Source organism: Bos javanicus, chromosome 2 (genome assembly GCF_032452875.1).
Source record: "Bos javanicus breed banteng chromosome 2, ARS-OSU_banteng_1.0, whole genome shotgun sequence".
Classification (NCBI taxonomy): Eukaryota; Metazoa; Chordata; class Mammalia; order Artiodactyla; family Bovidae; genus Bos; species Bos javanicus.
This window is the reverse complement of record NC_083869.1, coordinates 9,933,670-9,955,264: the sequence shown is the minus strand read 5'-3', so window position 1 is coordinate 9,955,264 and position 21,595 is coordinate 9,933,670. Positions and strand designations below refer to the sequence as shown.

At 36.0% G+C, this 21,595-nt stretch overlaps 1 non-coding gene across 1 annotated transcript; it reads left to right on the top strand.

The window, feature by feature from the left end:
* The first annotated feature begins 17,506 nt into the window (after positions 1–17,506).
* On the top strand, positions 17,507–17,579 carry TRNAG-UCC (transfer RNA glycine (anticodon UCC)). Its single transcript has one exon. It is a non-coding gene; the product is annotated as a tRNA-Gly (tRNA).
* The last annotated feature ends 4,016 nt before the right edge of the window (positions 17,580–21,595 follow it).

Genomic DNA, 21,595 nt, shown 5'->3' with positions numbered 1-21,595 from the left:
ACTAAATATCTGTTAAAATTAACTATCACAAAAGACACACTTAAAGTATTCTCTTAATACCGATTACAAGATTGAGTGCTGATAGCACTACTATGAGTTTAGTAACACAAATACTTAGCCTCAAAAAGAGGCTATAGATGGTGTTATGTGAAAGGGTAATTACTGAATTGATAGATCATCAACCTAATTAAGTATCGCCTACATGCATATGTGCTAGCAGTGCAGGTAAAGCAGTTGTACCAAATACTACTTAAGCATCATTGTGGAGATTCAATGTGTTACAGTAGTGTGCAATGAAGTTTGATAACCTTGTTTAAAAGAGTGTAAAGAAATCCACCAAAAAATTGAGCTGGGGGCCTTTGACATTGATAAATTTTCAAATACGAATACAGTGCTGCTTTTGTTATTTGCTAACCTAATGGATTTTAAGGCAATTAAGTAATAAAGTAAAAGGTCAGGTGACCTAGGCCCTAATTATATGATTTTTAAATCTCTGAACCTTAGTTTCTTTGTCTGCATAAAGAAGTTAAAGTGTTTCTGAATTGTGAAAGCTAAGAAAACATGATTGTAAATCTTATCAGCGATAACATCAAAGTTGATAGAGAAATTGAGTTCTTGACAGTTTAGTACTATTAAGGTTTAGATTATCAGGAGCCAAGCTTCCCATCTGCAGTGGAAGTATGCTTTCATACTTTCTATGAAAGGTTTATTTCATTCTTTTTATTAAAAAGCTCTAAATACTTTAATAATGAAGCATTTCAATTTGAAGTATTATTTGTTTACAGCAAGCATTTGATTTTGAAAACCAGTTTTCTTTAATCAGTGAGTTAAAAGGAAAATGCTATAGTGTGAAAGTAATTTTCATTACCCACGATTTACGTATAAGACAGCCTTCATCTAATTTGCCTGTGTCTTCTATTAGGAAAAAAAATATGCTCAGAAAATGCAAAAAAAAAAAAAAATCTGAAAAAAATCAGAATGCAAAATTAAATCATATACAGGCATACCTCAGATATTTTGAGTGTTCAGTTCAGACAACTGCAGTACAGCAAAATATTCCACTAAAGCAAGTCACACAAATTTTTTTTTCCTGTTGCATAAAAAAATTTTATTTACACTATATTGAAGTCTGTTAAGTGTGCAGTACCATTATGTCTATAGAACAGTGTACATTCCTTCCTTAAAGATATTGCTAAGAAAAAAGGCTAACCATCATTTCAGTCTTCAGAAAGTCACTGTATTAATATAAAAAAATCACTTACCACAGATCATTAAAACATATTATAATAATGCAAAAGTTGACAATGTTACAAGAATTATCAACGCATGACAGACACAAAGCAAGCAAATGCTATTGGAAAAATGGTTCCGATAGACTTGTTGAGCAAAGTACAGTTTAAAAATGCAGATGCTGAATGTTTATCAAATTGAAGGCCTGTGGCTTCCCTGCATCAAGCAGGTCTATCAGCGTTATTTTTTCACATGTTATTCTTAATGTTTGTTTTTGTTTTTTAAGATGTAATACTATTATACACTTAATAACTTAATAAGCTTCAGTGTAAACTTTTATTTGTACTGAAAGTGAAAGTGTTAGTTGCTCAGTTGTGTCCAACTCTTTGCAATCCCATAGACTAGCCCACCAGGCTCCTCTGTCCATTGAATTCTCCAGGCAGGGATACTGGAGTGGGTTGCCATTTCCTTCTCCCACAGATCTTCCCTACCCCCAGGGATTGAATCTGGGTCTCCGCACATTGCAGGCAGATTATGGTCTCAGCCACCAGGGAAGCCCTATATGTACTGGGAAACCAGTAAATTTGTGTGACTCACTTTATTGTAATAAGCACTTTTCTTGCATATTAATGTAGTATTGCATATATGTAATATGTGGTGATCTGGAACTGAACCTGCAGTCTCCAAGGTGTTCCTGTATTGTTGACAGTGCAGTTACGCTGTCTTGGTACAACAAATCTGACATTGGCACTTGTTTTTCAAGACCATTTACACATAACTTTAGGGTGGGTTTTTTTTCACACATTGCTCTTTTGTATAATTTCCATTGTTAACATAGTAGGTCTCTGTCATCTAATTTTAATTATTTGATGACTTAGCTTCATTTTTAAAGATTTGTGGTTTAGAAACTTAAAATGTAAGCCCTTCACAGAGAACTGTGACTTTAGCCTTATTTCCCTTTAGTTTGTTAATGAGATCATTTTCCCAAACCTAAGGCCTTTTTATTTTCTTTAACATCTAGGGGGTTTCATCAGTCAACACTTTTTATCCTGTACTCAATAATTGTTACTGTCATGATCCCATGTTTGCCAAAATGTTTCTAATGCAAGCTAATTAAATTATAATATTAACTTCTTTTTGTACAGATAACTTACATACTACTATGGACCTACCATGGATGGACTAATGCAAAATTGTGCAATTGTTATATTTTTTTAATATTTGAATTATGCCATTCTGACCATTAAGTGGTTTAGAATGTGGTAAAAAGGAATCTACAGCATCACATTTACATGTAGCAGATCATAAAGCATTGCATCCATCCTCAGGTTTTAGCACAAAAGGGAGTTTGTGACAGAAATGATTACAGATAATTAATAGTATTGAATGAGTTCTATTCATATTCTGTGTAGTGAACTTTGTATAAAGAGCTTTCAGGATCACAGGCTAAAAACTGGTCTTTATATATTAAAGTGGAGATCTGAGATTCTGATACACATACAGATATCTATCTGATAACTATACAGATACATATATATATACTGTTAATGTTCAAGCTTCCAGGTATGTACACACTGTTCATACTGTATGAACTTAGGTACATGTAGCAATGAATGTATTACTACAAGGAATACCATGTGAGAGGTAGTAGGTGGACTACCAAAATCTTGTGTTTTGGGTTTTTGTCTTTTTTTCAGATGCATATCCCATTGGTAATAGTATTTTCTGAATGAGGATAATACCTTGTTTCTCAATTAATAAAAACTACAAAGATAACTTTAAACTAGAATTTAGTACCATCCACAAAATAAACTAGAATTTAGTACCATCCACAAAATTTCATGGCCTCCCTGGTGGCTCAGATGGTAAAGTATCTGCCTGCAATGTGGAAGACCTGGGTTCATTCCCTGGGTTGGGAAGATCCCCTAGAGACGGAAATGGCAACCCACTCCAGTATTCTTGCCTGGAAAATTCCATGGACAGAGGAGCCTGGTAGGCTACAGTCCATGGGGTAGCAGAGAGTTGGACATGACTGAGCCACTTTACTTCACAAAATTTCATAGTATCTTTAGAAATAAATCTGAATACAGCTGAGTGTACAAGCACACACACAAACCTGAATGGCATTAGTACAAAATGCATTTCTAAATACCTCCCCCCATTGTAATGTATGTTTACCTTTTCACTGTTCATTGCTTTCTGTTAATAGGCAATTCATTCAATTAATAGGTTTTTGTGCCTTTTCACAAATACGATACTTCTCGTATGCACTGTAGTATGACTTACCTCAAGACTTTGTGCCTAATTTGAGTATACATTTTAGAAAAGGAAGGTCACAGCTATGTAAGGCTATGAAATATGAAACTAAAATAGCAAGTACAGAGCTGTTAATAGAAATGGCTTTTCTATCAGACTATAGGCAAACTTTTCAGTCATTTTGTATTTACATTTCATTGAGTATTTAGATTTTTTTTATATATTTATATATATATATATATTTATATATTTTTTATATATTTTTTTTATATATTTATTTTTTAAATAAAAATGTCTTTTGTGAAAGTATTGTGAAGGACATTCTTCAGGTGGTTATTTTATACTTGGTACCCAGAGACATATATTGGTTTTGAAACAAATGTATGTAAAATTAAGTGGTACTTAGGGACTTAAGCACTAGGACTTAATTTTGTTAGCCCTGTCTAGTTGGCTTTGTGCTATAATTCAGAAGACAGTTAATACCTGACCACTTTTTTTGACACTTAATCTTGAGAAAAGGGTATGCAAATGTTTTCAAAGGAGCATATATATACCAGTTTCAATTTTACATGTGCAGTTGTGTCTCTTTTTACCTATGAATCCTTAAAACTGCACTTAATCTTACCTAATTTTTAGAGAACTGTGTATTTCAGTGACAAAGATCAGTACTACTTTTACATATTTTAAGAATTTTGTGATGCTGTTACTGTGTTTATTTGGTAGTTATTTATTTTGAGTAATCTGTTTAACTTTACAGCATGTATAGAAATGTATCAAAGAATGTGTAATTGAAAGGTGTATAATACACTAATTGTGTGGATCACCTCATGATTATGCATTATTGCATATATTGTATGTGTGTGTGCATGCATGCATGCAGACTCAATCATGTCCAACTCTTTGCAACCCCACAGACTTAGCCTGCCAGTCTCCTCTGTTTCTTAGCCTGCCAGTCTCCTCTGTCCATGGAATTTTCCAGGCAAGAGTACTGATGCTATGCTAAGTCACTTCAGTCGTGTCCGACTCTGTGTGACCCCATAGACAGCAGCCCACCAGGCTCCCCCATCCCTGGGATTCTCCAGGCAAAAACACTGGAGTGGGTTGCCATTTCCTTCTCCAATACGTGAAAGTGAAGTCGCTCAGTCATGTCCAACTCTCAGCGACCCCATAGACTGCAGCCTACCAGGCTCCTCTGTCCATGGGATTTTTCAGGCCAGAGTACTGGAGTGGGGTGCCATTGCCTTCTCCGAAGAGTACTGAAGGGGTTGCCATTTCCTTCTCCATAGGATAGGCCCAACCTGGGGATCGAACATGCGTCCCTTGCATCTCCTGCTTTTGTAGGCGGGTTCTTTACCAACTGAGCCACTGGGGAAGCTCATATTGTGTATATTTTAGTTAAGAAATGTGGGAGAAGTAGAATCCATTGCATTCGTAGGAATATTCATCCTTTAATTTTTATTCGTCATTGAACAGATAATGAAAGTTAAGACTATATTAACTAAATCTTTTGATAATTTTTCAAATTAAAGTGATTGAGAAGCAAGTTAATTTCTGTAGATAATCATAACTAAACCAGCTCTCACTGATTCAACTGTATATCAGCTGATTGACCACATTGTTTGTTCACTCCATGGACCTTTTTTGTCTGATAATACTATTCCTACACCTCTTGCACTGGTTACCCATCATAAGAAAGAAAAGTGAAGTTGCTCGGTCGTGTCCGACTCTGCGACCCCACGAACTGTAGCCTACGAGGTTCCTCCGTCCATGGGATTTTCCAGGTAAGAATACTGGAGTGGGTTGCCGTTTCCTTCTCCAGGAGATCTTCCCGACCCAAGGATTGAACCCAAGTCTCCCACATTGTAGGCAAATGCTTTACCATCTGAGCCACCAGGGCAGTCTAAAGAGAACACCAGTCATAAAGGAAAAGTAAATATTAGCTTATTTTCTACTTACTCCAAACTTATCTTTCAGCTCTGTGGTGAGTGGGGTGGGGCGGTCATTAATAGCTCCAACTTGTTTATCTTCAATTTAAAACTAGGACTAAAAAGAATTATATCAACTTTGAACCATTAATTACAATTTTTAAATTACTTGATTGGTCTTTTGAACTTTTTCTCCAGAACAGTCTTCTAGTGGGAAGGGTAAATTCTCAACTATCTAATATGTAGCCTTTAAGAACCATTTGATGTATGGAATGGCTTATATACAGGAGACCCCATTCATCCCTTGATAGCCACCTCACTCCTTTTCTTCCCAGGAAGATTTCTGGCAGCAAAGAATTATTTTAAATTATTAATCATTCAACATTGGAGGTAACTAAAAAGATTACTTAATTTGTAGGTTTACTACAGTAGTTTCTGATTGATGATATTTATAAAAAAACTGTGAAGGATGAAAGTTGATACCCTTATTTATTTAAAAAAATATATTAGAAGTGACAGAAGTATGAACACAGATGAGTTGTCTTATCAGAAGAAAAGTTAAGTGGACCAATTGGATGTCAGGTTTTTGTCAACAAACAGGCTACTAACAAGTTTATTCCAGCACTTATATTTTTATATTTGATTTAAATGCATACATAAATATGATTCACCATAAGTGCCTGTAGAACCGGGAATAAGCCCTTCTGTGAGAACTAGAACTGTATTTGGGACACTGGAACAATTAATTTGTTGTGCAATGGCTTTCTTGTGGGAGAATTTTGCCAGCATTTTAAATGAACTATTTAAATGAGCTTATTAAGTGAGTTAAGTTAAATTTAAAGATGTAAAATCAGTCAAATTTCAAAGAGATAAATTGATAGAAGCATCTCTATTAATTCCTCTATTCAGATAAAATGGTTTTTCACAGATTTTTACTGAATTATTTAAACAGCTTCATTGAGAAGGCATAATTAATACAATAAATTTATACATGATTAAAGTGTAAAATTTAATGTTTGACAGATGTATATACCTGTGAAGCCATAATCACAAGACACAATATGTATGTTCATCTCCACTGAAAGATTCCTCATGCCCTTGTGTAATTTTTCCCTCCCCAAGCAAATACTCATAACTAAGTTAATTTACATTTTTTAAGATTTTATATGAATGGAATCATACAATATGCAATAGTACTCTTATTTTTTTCTCTTTGCTTTCATGCAGCATAATTATTTGGAGATTTATCAATGTCTCAGATACTAGTAGTGCATTCTTTTCTGTTAGTGGTATTCTTTTGTATGTATATTAACACTATCCATTCACCTGTTGATGACATTTGAGGTTGTTCCAGTTTGGAACTATCATTTTAAAAAGTTACTATGAACTTTCACATATAAGTCTTTGTATGAACATATAATTCATTTCTTTTAGGTAAATGCATGTGGAATATTTGGTTCATATGTTTAATTTCTTAAGGAATTGCCACAATGTTTTCAAAGTGATTACATCATTTTACATTCCCATGGCAGTTTGAGTTCTGCTTGTTCCACATCCTTACTAACACTTGATGTGATCAGTTTTAATTTAAATCTCATTCATTTTGGGTTAATGTTTTTATATAGTCCAAAGTATGAATAAAAGTTCTTTTTTTTTTTTTTTTTGCATTTGGTGAACACTGTAATCATTCTAGCACCACTTATTGGAAGGGTTATTATCTCTCTCTTGCTGTCAGTACCATACTTTCTTGATGACTGTAGCTTTATACTAGTAAAGCCTGAAATTAGGTAGAATAAGTTCTCCAACTTTGTTCATCTTTTACAAAGTTATTTGTATTTTCATGTGCATTTTAGAATGAGACTGTTGATTTTTGCCCAAAATGATACTGGAATTTTGACTGGGCTTGCATTAAATGCATAGACCAGGGAGTTCCCTGATGGCCTAGTGGTTAGGATTCCAGGCTTTCACTGCCATGGCCTATATGCAATCTCTGGTTGGAGAACGGAGGTCCCAGAAGCAGTGCAGCACAGACCAGAAAAACCATACATCATATTTGAAAACAATATGCATCTCAGTATTGAGTCTTCTGATTCCTGAATCTGGTGGATCTCTCAATTTATTTAGGTCTTTTTGAATTTCAGCAGGTTTGTAGTCTTTAGTATACAAGTTTCAGACATCTTTTGTGGTATTTAGTATTTGTCATACTAAAGTATTTCATATTTCTTAATGCTGTTGTAAATGATACTTTTAAAATTTCAATTTATAATTGCTCATCCCTACCATATAGAAATATAATTTTTGCATTTTGATTGTACTCTGCAGCCTTGCTAAACTCATTCTACTTTTTTTAAAATAGATTTAACAGTCTTCTACATAGATGATCATTTGATAACCATCTGTGAATAAAGATAGTTTTCTTCCTTTTCAATCTGGATACATTTTTTTTTCTTTTTTCCATTATTTCATGAGTCAGCAAACCTGTTCTTATAAATAAGGTTTTATTCAAACATATTTATATATCCATTATCTCTCCTGCTTTCATGCTACAGTAGCAGGTTGGGTAGTTGCCATAAAGACCAAATGGCCTCACAAAGCCTGACTTACCATCTGTTTCTATTTTTAAAAAATTGAAGAAATGCTTCCTTATTGTCCTGGCTAGGACCTTTAATTAAGGTATTAAATAAAAATGGTAAGAGCAAACCTTCTTGGCTTTTCATAATATTAGATAAAAACATTCAGTCTTTCATCATTAAGTAATGATGTTCAGTCAGTTCAGTTCAGTCGCTCAGTCACGTCCGACTCTTTGCGACCCCATGAACTGCAGCACGCCAGGCCTCCCTGTCCATCACCAACTCCAGGAGTTCACCCAAACTCATGTCCATCAAGTCAGTGATGCCATCCAGCCATCTCATCCTCTGTCATCCCCTTCTCCTGCCCTCAATCCCTCCCAGCATCAGGGTCTTTTCCAATGAGTCAACTCTGCATGAGGTGGCCAAAGTCCTGGAGTTTCAGCTTCAGCATCAGTCCTTCCAATGAACACCCAGGACTGACCACGAGGATAGACTGGTTGGATCTCCTTGCAGTCCAAGGGACTCTCAAGGGTATTCTCCAACACCACAGTTCAAAAGCATCAATTCTTTGGCGCTCAGCTTTCTTCACAGTCCAACTCTCACATCCATACATGACCACAGGAAAAACCATAGCCTTGACTAGACGGACCTTTGTTGGCAAAGTAACATCTCTGCTTTTGAATATGCTATCTAGGTTGGTCATAACTTTCCTTCCAAGGAGTAAGTGTCTTTTAATTTCATGGCTGCAATCACCATCTGCAGTGATTTTGGAGCCCCCAAAAGTAAAGTGTGCCACTGTTTCCCCATCTATTTCCCATGAAGTGATGGGACTGGATGCCATGATCTTAGTTTTCTGAATGTTGAGCTTTAAGCCAACTTTTTCACTCTCCTCTTTTACTTTCATCAAGAGGCTTTTTAGTTCCTCTTCACTTTATGCCATAAGGGTGGTGTCATCTGCATATCTGAGGTTATTGATATTTCTTCCAGCAATCTTGATTCCAGCTTGTGCTTCTTCCAGTCGAGCGTTTCTCATGATGTACTCTGCATATAAATTAAATAAGCAAGGTGACAATATACAGCCTTGACGTACTCCTTTTCCTATTTGGAACCAGTCTATTGTTCCATGTCCAGTTCTAACTGTTGCTTCCTGACCTGCGTACAGATTTCTCAAGAGGCAGGTCAGGTGGTCTGGTATTCCCATCTCTTGAAGAATTTTCCGCAGTTTATTGTGATCCACACAGTCAAAGGCTTTGGCATAGTCAATAAAGCTGAAATAGATGTTTTTCTGGGACTCTTGCTCTTTTGATGATCCAGCGGATGTTGGCAATTTGATCTCTGGTTCCTCTGCCTTTTCTAAACCAGCTTGAACATCTGGAAGTTCACAGTTCACGTATTGCTGAAGCCTGCCTTGGAGAATTTTGAGCATTACTTTACTAGCATGTGCTATGCTATGCTAAGTCACTTCAGTCATGTCCGACTCTGTGCGACCCCATAGATGGCAGCCCACCAGGCTCCCCCATCCCTGGGATTTTCCAGGCAAGAACACTGAAGTGGGTTGCCATTTCCTTACTAGCATGTGAGATGAATGCAATTGTGCGGTAGTTTGAGCATTCTTTGGCATTGCCTTTCTTTGGGATCAGAATGAAAACTGACCTTTTCCAGTCCTGTGGCCACTGCTGAGTTTTCCAAATTTGCTGGCATATTAAGTGCATCACTTTCACAGCATCATCTTTCAGGATTTGAAATAGTTCCATTGGAATTCCTTCACCTCCACTAGCTCTGTTCATAGTGATGCTTTCTAAGGCCCACTTGACTTCACATTCCAGGATGTCTGGCTAGGTGTAGGTTTTTCATATAATACTTATAAAAGATTGAGCAAGTTCCCTTTTAGGGGGTGAGTGGTATTTGTTTTGCTTTAATCAAGATTGAATGTTGGTTGTGTCAAGTATTTCTCTGTATCTATTGAAGTGACCATATGGCTTTTAAATTTTTTAAATATGATGGCTCAGTCTGTAAAGAATCTGCCTGCATTGCAAGACACTTGGGTTCAATCCCTGGGTCAGGAACATCCCCTGGAGAAGGAAATGGCAACCACTTCAGTATTCTTGCCTGGAAAAATCTCATGGACAGAGGAGCCTGACATGAGGCTGCAAGAATTGGATATGACTTAGCTAATAAACCACCAACATGGTGAAACTAACTTTGAATTTCTATAATAAACCCTACTTGACTCCAAAATATGATAAAATTTTATTTAAAATACTTATGTCTCTGTTCATTATTGATGAGTTGGTCTGTAGTTTTCTTGTAATGTCTTTGAGTTTGGATCAGGGTAATACTGTCAGAGAATGTGTTGGGATGTATTTCTTTCTCTTCAATTTTCTAGAAGATATGTGTTCAATATTATATCTTCCTTGAAATTCACCAGGGAAACCATCTGAGCCTATAGTTACCTTTATTAAGGGAAGATCTTTTTATTACAAATTCCAATTATTTTTTCTTGTATGAGCTTTGTTAGTTTGTATGCTTTGAGGAATTTGTCCATATCATGTTTTCAGTGTATTAGCATAAAGTTTTTCATAGTTTCCTTTATTATCCTTTTAGTATACTACTGCAGAATGTGAAGCAGTATTAGCTCTCATTCTTAATGTTAACAGTTTGTGTCTTCTCTTTTCCCTGATAAGTCTTGCTAGAGACTTACCAACTTGATTGTCTGAGAGAAATAGCTTTTGATTTCTTTGATTTTTTGTGTGTGTAATTCTGTTTTCTGTTTCACTGATTTTTTTACTCTGATCTTTATTATTTTTTTCTTCTGCTTGCTTCAGGTTTAATTTGCTATCTGTTAGTTTCTTAACATGGTAACTGAGGTTATTAATCTGATACTTTTTTTTTTTTTTGACTGCACCACACGTTTCGCAGGATCTCAGTTCCCTGACCGAGGATTGAACCATGGCCACTGCATTGGAAACCTGGAGTCCTAACCACTAGGCTACAAGGGAACTCCCAGATTTGATATTTTTTAAATCTAGTGATTGAGTCCTATAAATTTCCCTCTGATTACTGTTTTAGCTATGTCTCATCTCATGTTCTGCTTCTCTTGTGGCTCAGCTGGTGAAGAATCCACCTGCAATGCAGGAGACCTGGGTTCGATCCCTGGGTTGGGAAAATCCCCTGGAGAAGGGAAAGACTACCTACTCCAGTATTCTGATCTGGAAAGTCCCATGGTTTGTATAGTCTGTGAGGTCGCAAATACTCCTACACAACTGAACAACGTTCACTCTTCACTTTCGTGTTTTGATATGATATATCCCATAACTTTTTCCTTTTTAATTCAGATCAAAATTCTTTATAATTGCCCTTTGACCATGTTATTGACTCTTAATTCTATTGTGGTCAGAGAACATACTTTCTATGACTTGGATTCTTTTTAAATTATGGGGACTTGTTTTACGGCTTAGAGTATAGTTCACCTTGGTGAATGTCCCATGTACATTTCTGCTGTTTGTTCTTTACATGTTTATTAGGTCATATTGATCAGTAGTGTTTTTCAGTAATTCTGTATCCTTTTGACATGTTTTTTCCTCCTTTCCACTTAACCTATTTGTGTCTTTATTTAAAGGGTTTCTTTTAGGCAGCATATAGTTGGGTCTTGCTTTTTTATCCAATCTTATCTCTCTATCTTTTCACTGGAGTGCTTAGACCATTTACATATAATAATTGGATTCACAAGAGTGGGTTAAAGTCTATAGTCTTACTATTTTCTATTTGTTCTATTTCTTTGTGTCCCTTTTTAATTTTTACTACCTTTGGGGGAGATTGAATATTTCATATGATTTCCCTTTTTTCCATTCACTTACTAGTCATAATCTTTGTTAGTTTTGATTGACTGAATTTTCTCCTCCTTATGGGTTGTATTTTCCTGCCTTTTTTTTTCCCTGATAATTTTTGGTTGGATGATAGACACTTTGAATTTGTTGAGTGCTGGTATTTTCGTATTTCTCTAAATATTCCTAAGCTTTGTTTTGTATTCACTTAAGTTACTTGGGAAGATTTGCTGCTGCTGCTGCTAAGTCGCCTCAGTCGTGTCCGACTCTGTGCGACCCCATAGATGGCAGCCCACCAGGCTCCCCCATCCCTGGGATTCTCCAGGCAAGAACACTGGAGTGGGTTGCCATTTCCTTCTCCAATGCATGAAAGTGAAAAGTGAAAGTGAAGTTGCTCAGTCGTGTCCGACTCTTAGCGGCCCCATGGACTGCAGCCTACCAGGCTCCTCCGTCCCTGGGATTTTCCAGGCAAGAGTACTGGAGTGGGGTGCCATCCAGGTCTAATTTTCTACAAGTGAGGCAAAGCCTTTCTGAATATTGTGCCAGATGCCCCATGAATTTATGAGATTTTCCTGTCTGATAGTTGAGAACAGGAACTGTTGTAGCCTGTGTGAGCTGCAAGTATTAATTCTCTCTAAAACTGTCAAGTGTGGGTTTTTTTGTTTGTTTGTTTGTTTGTTTCTCCAGCCTTAGGTAGTTTCCATGCATGGGCTGGTCATTAGTACTCAGTTGAAGACCTAAGAAGGGACCCTTGGTGTGGTGTGTGGCTCTCATCTCTGGCACTTTGCCTTACAAATTCTAGCTGCCTGGGCTTCCCTAGACTCCTTCTGGGTTTCCTCTTCCTATCCTATAACTAGAAACTCCAGGCAGTAAACTTGGAAAAGTCATGGGGGTCACTTTCTTTTCCCATCTCTCAGAAATCATTGCCTATTGTCTAATATTTGTATCTTGAAAACCATTTTTTATTATTCTTTTTAATTTATTTTAGTTGGAGGCTAATTATAATGTGGTAGTTTTTGCCATACATTCACATGAATCAGCCATGGGTGTACATGTGTTCCCCATCCTGACCCTCCCTCCCACCTCCCTCCCCATCCCATCCCTCAGGATCATCCCAGTGCACCATCCCTGAGCACCCCGTCTCATGCATCAAACCTGGACTGGTGATCTATTTCATATATGATAATATACATATTTCAATGCTATTCCCTCAAATCATCCTACCCTTGCCTTCTCCCGCAGAGTCCAAAAGTCTGTTCTTTACATCTGTGTCTCTTTTGCTATCTCACATATAAGGTCATCATTACTATCTTTCTAAATTCCATATATATGTGTTAATATACTGTATTAGTATTTTTCTTTCTGACTTACTTCACTCTGTATAATAAGCTCCAGTTTCATCCACCTCATTAGAACTGATTCAAATGCATTCTTTTTAATAGCTGAGTAATATTCCAGTGTGTATATGTACCACTGCTTTCTTATCCATTCATCTGCCTATGGACATCTAGGTTGCTTCCGTGTCCTGGCTATTATAAACAGTGCTGCAATGAACATTGGGATACACATGTCTCTTTCAATTCTGGTTTCCTCTATGTGTATGCCCAGCAGTGGGATTGCTGGATCATAAGGCAGTTCTATTTCCAGTATTTCAAGGAATCTCCATACTGTTCTCCATAGTGGCTGTACTAGTTTGCATTCCCACCAGCAATGTAAGAGGGTTCCCTTTTCTCCACACCCTCTCCAGCATTTATTGCTTGTAGACTTTTGGATCGCAGCCATTCTGACTGGCATGAGATGGTACCTCATTGTGGTTTTGATTTGCATTTCTCTGATAATGAGTGATGTTGAGCATCTTTTCATGTGTTTGTTAGCTATCTGTATGTCTTCTTTGGAGAAATGTCTATTTAGTTCTTTGGCCCATTTTTTGATTAGGTGGGCTTTGTTTTTTTTTTTTTTTTTCTGGAATTGGCCTGCAGGTGTTGCTTGTATATTTTTGAGAATAATTCTTTGTCAGTTGCTTCATTTATTATTATTTTCTCCCATTCTGAAGGCTGTCTTTTCACCTTGCTTAGAGTTTCCTTCTTTGTGCAAAAGCTTTTAAGTTTAATTAGGTCCCATTTGTTTATTTTTGCTTTTATTTCCATTACTCTGGGAGGTGGGTCATAGAGGATCCTGCTATGATTTATGTCAGAGAGTGTTTTTCCTATGTTTTCCTCTAGGAGTTTTATATTTTCTGGTCTTACATTTAGACCTTTGATCCATTTTGAGATTATTTTTGTGTATGGTGTTAGAAAGTGTTCTAGTTTCATTCTTTTACAAGTGGTTGACCAGTTTTCCCAGCACCACTTGTTAAAGAGATTGTCTTTTCTCCATTGTATATTCTTGCTTCCTTTGTCAAAGATAAGGTGTCCATAGGTGCGTGGATTTATCTCTGGGATTTCTATTTTGTTCCATTGATCTATGTTTCTGTCTTTGTGCCAGTACCATACTGTCTTGATGACCGTAGCTTTGTAGTATAGTCTGAAGTCAGGCAGGTTGATTCCTCCAGTTCCATTCTTCTTTCTCAAGATTGCTTTGGCTATTCGAGGTTTTTTGTATTTCCATACAAATTGTGAAATTATTTGTTCTAGTTCTGTGAAACATACCATTGGTAGCTTGATAGAGATCGCATTGAATCTAGATTGCTTTGGATAGTATACTCATTTTCACTATATTGATTCTTCTGATCCATGAACATGGTATATTTCTCCATCTATTTGAGTCCTCTTTGATTTCTTTCATCAGTGTTTTATAGTTTTCTATATATAGGTCTTTTGTTTCTTTAGGTAGGTTTATTCCTAAGTATTTTATTCTTTTCATTGCAATGGTGAGTGGAATTATTTCCTTAATTTCTCTTTCTGTTTTCTCACTGTTATTGTGTAAGGATGCAAGGGATTTCTGTGTGTTAATTTTGTATCCTGCAACTTTACTATATTGATTAGCTCTAGTAATTTTCTGGTGGAGGCTTTAGGGGAAAACCATTTTTTATATACTACATATGATTTTTTGTTTCAAGCAGGGGTATATCTGATTCATTGTGTCATTTTGGCCAGAAGTGGAAGTAAAATCTAAATTTAGACATGCACTTTTTCTTTAATACAGGAAATTTTTGAATGAAACTTGACTTTCTCTACACAATTTGGTAAGAATGTGGGGGTTCACAAAGTACCAAACCCCTAATTAATTCTTCCCCATATTTCCTGTGTTTACTTTGGATAGCTTATGTTTTTCAGTCAGTACTACTCATAAAAATCTATTCGACAGTAATAGCTTTGCTAATACTGCTGCTGCTGCTAAGTCGCTTCAGTCGTGTCTGACTCTGTGCGACGGCATAGACGGCAGCCCACCAGGCCCCGCTGTCCCTGGGATTCTCCAGGCAAGAACACTGGAGTGGGCTGCCATTTCCTTCTCCAATGCGTGAAAGTGAAAAGTGAAAGGGAAGTCGCTCAGTCGTGTCCGACTCTTCGCGACCCCATGGACTGCAGCCAACCAGGATCCTCCATCCATGGATTTTCCAGGCAAGAGTACTGGAGTTGGGTGCCATTGCCTTCTCTGTTGCTAATACTAAGAATATTCATATTCAAAAAATTGTTATTTTCCCTTAAAATTCTTTGTTTAATGATTAAGCATTGCAGTATATATTCTCTGTATGAGAATATAGTATAAAGTATTAAAATCTCATGAAAATTATTTTTTGAATGTGAAAATAACTCAGGTGTAATATAAATGGGTGTCACAAACTTCAAGGGAAAGAACTTCAGGAGTCTACTGAGTGGCTGAGAAAATGCTCTTTTACATAGTTCTTGAGTTCACTGTTGAGATATATCTGTATTTAAAGTGATTTTATGAAACATGGAAGATCTCTCGAAATTACTGCTTTATCTTTCCCGGATATTTTTATGTAAAACCCACAATAACTATAAAACTTTATAGAAGTGAGTGACCTTCTCAGAGAAAATACAAATATATCTTTATGTCTTCTTTTCATTTCCTTATGCTTAAAAACTGTTGCTTTAAATTGGATCTTTTGGTATACAAAAGAATTCTTTGGACACATTTGATCACTTTGGTTTTCTTGTTTCATTTACTTGCCCATATGTTAATGAAGCAAACTGAAGTTAATAGCACCCTAAAATTGAGGAAAACACTTGAAGTGATAATAACCTGTTCAAGATCTCAGCTTTAAAACGTGAGCTTAGAAATTCAGGGAACATAGAAAATAAGTTTATTTTGCCTTATCCTCTGAACATATTGACATAATTATTTAGCTGTATGATCATCCTAGGATGTTCAACATCTGCATAGATTGTTTACTATACATATTAACTTGCCAAAAATGGTTTGCAGAATTTTTCTAATGGCGTGAATATTGCAGTTCATTTTCAAAAAAGCAAAGATAAAACCATTAATAATGTCAAACAGGGTATTGTCTAGAGAAATTCTAGCCAGTCATTTAGTTACTGTTTACAATTTATTACTGAATGTGCTTTACCATCAGGAACAAGCTTCCCATGGTGGTTGTATTAAAAATTAGCAGTTTTACACTGAGAGGCCCAGTGCCAACCTGGAAAAATTGGTTGCATTGATGAGTAATAAACTGCATGTTGCAGATTCCCATACTGCTTGAATTCATTTCACAGTATTGGCAAAGAATCTGAATTTTAACTGGAAACACACGGTTCTCTTCCAAGCAGGTATTAAAAACACATTGTCTACTTTTCAGAGAATCATAATAGAGTTTCTGCACTTTGTCATTTTGACCATAGTTTAAGATTTAAAAGGTTTGAAATTTCTTGAAAATATTAATTATCCTTCTCTATTTTCTCCTTCATAAAGTTAATATGATTCCAGTGCAATGTACCATTTGTTTTTAGATATATGAAGAAATACGTGGCCTACTTTAAAACTGTTTTTCCTCCAAAAAATGAATTTTTAAAATGAAGGAAAAGATAGTTAAATAATTGCAAAGCCACTGTTTTCAGTTAGACTTGTAGATTATGTATATACTCTCGATACTGAAACATTGAGGTTTCTTTGAAAGGAGACAAGCTTAAAAGTAGGCCAGTATTCCTGTGGTTTAATTTCAACTTTCTGGACAGTTAAATAGAATTTTGTACTTAAAATATTTTCATATGGCTTTGTTTTAAGAGCAAAAAAATATGAATTTGCCTTACAAAATGTAAAAGTTTTAAATGCACTTTTTTTCCTCACTTGTCAAAGCAACCTTAAAATTAAACTCAAATGTCCTTATATATATGTTTATCAACTCCATATAGTAATTTTAAAGTGTACATGGTCTTTCCTAGGTAAAATTTATATCTCCCTGTAAGTGAAACAGTAAATCCTGGGCTTTCATATATGGACACTAAGCAATTTGTCAATATACCATATAGTTCTGAATGCACTAATAATACAAAGCTTAATTTTGTTCTTTAGTCTTGATGTATTCACTGATAATGGTGGGAGAGACCTCAGCCTGGCAATCTACAGCAAGTTAGTTAGGAAAAGATAACATTATTCATACACATATGCTGAGAAAATGAGTGACAGAATGTCACTGCTCTGTTTATCTTGTATCAATCACTCTAGTCCTGAGCTAGAAGTACATTTATAACATAACACTCAGAAGTTCACATTCAAAAGAAAAATGTTAGGGATTTCCCTGGTGGTCCAGTGGTTAAGACTCTGCACTTCCATTGGAGGGGCCCCAGGTTCAAGCCCTGGTTGGGGAACTAAGATCCCACAAGCCACATAGCGTGGCCAAAATATATAGTCAAAAGGAAAAAGTTGATAAAAGTTTTTAAATGAAATGATAACAAGCAGGAAACAGTTTGTGAAGTCGCCATTTGGTTTCCTGATCAGCTACTTTCAAACTCAGCATTCTGCATCTGCAGTTGGTAATTTTGACTGAGTTCAAGATGATCAAGAATTATAGAACTGTTAACCCCATTTAGTATTTACAAGATGAGAGTTGTAACTATGTACTCCTTGACATCCTCCAGGCCTCTTTGCCACCTTTGATTACTCTCTATTCCTTGGCAGTGTCATTCACTTTATGATTTCAGTTATCATTTCCATATGTGCAGCTATATCTCCAGCCTCACATTTCCCATAAACTGCCATACAGCTCAGCATATCCTGCCAGTACATCAGATTCCAAACTGAAGTCATCATTTTCTCTCCTAAATCTTTTCTTTTTCTTTTTTTTTTTTCACTTTCTTTTTTAACCCATTATTGAGGTTTTTTTTTTTTTTTCTTTTTTTCTATCCAGCCACTTGAATCAAAAAAGTGCTTATTATTCTACTATGCCAAGATTTCTCTCACGTCCTTCCTCCCTTCTATTCACCCTGCTACTATCCGATATCACTGAGGTTCTCATTTCCCTTCATATTTGGTCACATGGTTATGTCTCTTCCAAACCAGGACACTTTTGAATGTAAAAGGGACATTATAGAGAGTGAAGAAGGCTCTTAATACATACAATAGGACAACTGTTACACAAACTATCCTTCGCAAATCTAGGTATATGATCACCGTTAATCTATTTCCTTCCTTCCTGTAACTAATCCATTAGTTTATAGCCCTGCCAGATTTATCTTCTTTTTTTTTTTTAATTGATGTATAGTTGACTTACAATATTGTGTTAGTTTCAGGTATATACCATACTGATTTGATTTTTTATTTTTATTTTTTTGCAGATTATGCTGTATTATAGGTTATTACAAAATAATGGGTATAACTCCTGTGCTATACAACATATCCTTGTTGCTTATCTTTTTATGTGTAGTAGTTTGTATCAGATAATGCCATCACCTTAATTTGTCCCTACCTTCTCCCCTATCCCCATAACCAAAAGGGACATTTTGAAGAGTGAAGAAGGCTCTTGTAATACTTAAACTAAGACAGATGTTACACACTCAGACTGTCCCTTGCAAATGTGGAACAGTTTTAATCACTGTACTCTGGTTAATCTATTTCCTTCCTTCTTGTAGATAATCCATCTACTGCACTACCAGACTTAACTTCTTTTTTTGAATTGATGTATAGTTGTTTGTTTTCTGTGTCTCTGAGTCTGTTTCTGTTTTGCATATAATCCATTTGTATTATTTTTTAGGTTCTATATATGAATAATATCATAAAATATTTATCTTTATTCAATTTATTTCACTGAACTTAATATTCTCTAGGTCTATTCACATTGTTGCAGTGGCAGTATTTCATTCTTTTAATGGCTGAGTAATATTCCATTGCATATATGTAACACATTTTTGTAATCTAGTCACCTGTTGATGGGAATGGGGCTTGCTTCCATATCATGGCTTTACACATGGTCCTGCTATGAGCATTAGGATGTAAGCATCTTTTCCAATTAGTGTTTTTGTTTTTCCAGATACATATCCAGGAGTGGAATTGTTAGATCATACAGTAGTTCCACTTTTGTTTTTTTAAGGAATCTGCATACTGTTTTCCAAGGTGGCTGCACCAACTTACATTCCCCCCGACAAGATGAGCTTTCCTCATAGCTCAGTCGGTAAAGAATCTGCCTGCGATGCAGGAGACCTGGGTTTGATCCCTGGATTGGGAAGATCCCCTGGAGAAGGAAATGGCAACCCACTCCAGTATTCTTGCCTGGAGAATCCCATGGACAGAGGAGCCTGGCAGGTTACAGTCCATGGGGTCGGACACGACTTAGCAACTAAATCACCACAGCAGTATATGAGGGTTCCCTTTTCACCACATCCTTTCCAACATTTATTTGTAGACCTCACTGCTTTGCATTTCTCTAATAATTGATGGTTTTGAGCACTTACTCTTAGGCCTGTTAGCCATCTGTGTGTCTTTGGGAAAATGTCCAGATCTGCCTATATTTTGATCATTTAGTTTTTTGATATTAAATTCTATGAATTGTTTGTCTATTTTGAACATTAACCCCTTGTTAATCACATTGTTTGTAAATATTTTCTCCCATTCTGTAGATTGCCTTTTCATTTTGTTGATGGTTTTCCTTTACTGTGCAAAAGCTTTTAATTTTAATTAGGTCCTATTTGTTTATTTTTGCTTGTATTTGTTTTGCCTTGGGAGACCGATCCCAGAAACTATTGCTGTGATTTATGTTAAAAAGAGTTCTACTTGTGTTCTCATCTAGGAGTTTTATGGTTTCAGATCTTATATTTAGGTCTTCAAACAATTTTGAGTTTATTTTTTGTATATGCTGTGAAAGAATGTTCTCATTGTTTTACATTTGGCTTTCTAGTTTCCCCAGTACCAATTGTTGAAGAGACTATCTTTTCTCCATTTTATAGTCTTGCCTCCTTTGATATAGATTAATTGACCATTTTTGTGTAGGTTTATTTTTAAAATCATTTTATTCTGATTTTTCATTATTAGTATATAGAAATATACCAGATTTCTGTATATTAATCTTGTGCCCCACAACCTTGCTGAATTCATTCGTTCTGGAGACTAAATTTCTCTATATATAGAGTATTATGTCATCTGCAAATAGTGACAGTTGTATCTCTTCCCTTCCAATTTGGATATATTTTATTTCTTTTTCTTGACTTATTACTGTGGCTAGGACTTCCAATACTGTTATATAGAAGCAACAAAAGTAGCCATTGTTGTTTTGTTCCTGAATTTACATGGAAGGCTTTCAGATTTTCACTGTTATTTTCGTTGTGGGTTTGTCATAAATGACCTTTGTTATGTTGAGATATGTTCCCTCTATACCCACTTTGCTGAGAATTTTTATCATTACTGGATGTTGAATATTGTCAAATGCTTTTTCTATCTATTGAGATGACCAAATAGGTTTTTCTTTCCTTTTGTTGATGTGGTGTATCACATTGATTTATTTACATATGTTGAACCATCCTGTGACCCAGGAATGAAGCCAACTTGATCATAGTATATGATCCTTTTTATGTATTGTTGCCAATATTTTGTAGAGGATTTTTGCCTCTATACTCATCAAAACTATTGACCAGTAATTTTCTTTTTTGCAGTGTCCTTGGTTTTGGTATCAGGATAATAGTGGCCTCATAGAATGATTTCTTTCTCTTTGAATTTTTAGGAATAGTATGAGAAGGACAGGTGTTAGTTCTTCCTTATATGTTTGATAGAATTCCCCTATGAAACTGTCCGGCCTACACTTTTGTATACAGATTCAATTTCACTTCTAGTGATTTTTGTAGTTGTTTCGTCACTCAGTCATGTCTGACTCTTTGGAACCCCATGGACTGCAGCACACAAGGCTTCCCTGTCTTTCACCATCTCCTGGAGCTTGCTCAAACTCATGTCCATCAAGTTGGTGATGCCATCCAACCATCTCATCCTCTGTCATCCCCTTCTCCTCCTGCCTTCAGTCTTTGTGAGCATCAGGGTCTTTTCTAATGAGTCAGCTTTTCATATCAGGTAGCCAAAGTATTCGAGCTTTCATCTTCAGCATCAGTCCTTTCAATGAATCTCAGGATTGATTTCCTTTAGGATTGACTGGTTTGATCTTGCTGTCCAGAGGACTCTCAAGCGTCTTCTCCAACACCACAGTTAAAGAGTATTAATTCTTCTGTCCTCAGCCTTCTTTATAGTCCAACTCTCACATCCATACATGACTACTGGGAAAACCATAGCTTTGACTAGATGAACATGTGTTGGCAAAGTAATATCTCTGCTTTTTATTATGCTGTCTAGGTTAGTTATAGCTTTTCTTCCAAGGAGCAAGTGTCTCATAATTTCATAGCTGCAGTCA